Source organism: Erythrolamprus reginae, chromosome 1, assembly GCF_031021105.1.
Source record: "Erythrolamprus reginae isolate rEryReg1 chromosome 1, rEryReg1.hap1, whole genome shotgun sequence".
Classification (NCBI taxonomy): domain Eukaryota; kingdom Metazoa; phylum Chordata; class Lepidosauria; order Squamata; family Dipsadidae; genus Erythrolamprus; species Erythrolamprus reginae.
The window spans coordinates 143,805,619-143,806,860 of record NC_091950.1 but is presented as its reverse complement, the minus strand read 5'-3'; positions in this window follow the sequence as shown (position 1 = coordinate 143,806,860).

The window sequence follows — 1,242 nt, the reverse complement described above, 5'->3', positions numbered from 1 at the left end:
AAGACCTCATGGTCCATCTAGTCTGCCCTTATACTATTTTCTGTATTTTATCTTAGGATGGATATATGTTTATCCCAGGCATGTTTAAATTCAGTTACTGTGGATTTATCTACAACGTCTGCTGGAAGTTTGTTCCAAGGATCTACTACTCTTTCAGTAAAATAATATTTTCTCATGTTGCTTTTGATCTTTCCCCCAACTAACTTCAGATTGTGTCCCCTTGTTCTTGTGTTCACTTTCCTTTTAAAAACACTTCCCTCCTGGACCTTGTTTAACCCTTTAATATATTTAAATGTTTCGATCATGTCCCCCCTTTTCCTTCTGTCCTCCAGACTATACAGATTGAGTTCATTAAGTCTTTCCTGATACGTTTTATGCTTAAGACCTTCCACCATTCTTGTAGCCCGTCTTTGGACCCGTTCAATTTTGTCAATATCTTTTTGTAGGTGAGGTCTCCAGAACTGAACACAGTATTCCAAATGTGGTCTCACCAGCATTCTATATAGCGGGATCATAATCTCCCTCTTCCTGCTTGTTATACCTCTAGCTATGCAGCCAAGCATCCTACTTGCTTTCCCTACCGCCTGACTGCACTGTTCACCCATTTTGAGACTGTCAGAAATCACTACCCCTAAATCCTTTTCTTTTGAAGTATTTGCTAACACAGAACTGCCAATACAATACTCAGATTGAGGATTCCTTTTCCCCAAGTGCATTATTTTACATTTGGAAACATTAAACTGCAGTTTCCATTGCTTTGACCATTTATCTAGTAAAGCTAAATCATTTACCATATTACAGACCCCTCCAGGAATATCAACCCTATTGCACACTTTAGAGTCATCGGCAAATAGGCAAACCTTCCCTACCAAACCTTCCCCTATGTCACTCACAAACATATTAAAAAGAATAGGACCCAGAACAGACCCTTGTGGCACACCGCTTGTAACCTGACTCTGCTCAGAATACTCGCCGTTAACAATAACTCTAAGATGTCTACGCTTCAGCCAGCTGCAAATCCATTGAACTATCCAGGGATTAAGTCCAATCTTCACTAATTTATCTATCAGCTCTTTATGTGGAACCGTATCAAAGGCTTTGCTGAAGTCCAGGTAGGCAATATCCACGGCACCACCTTCATCCAACACCTTTGTGACATAGTCAAAGAAATCAATGAGATTAGTCTGACATGATTTGCCTTCAGTAAAGCCATGCTGATTTGGGTCCAATAAGTTATTGTTT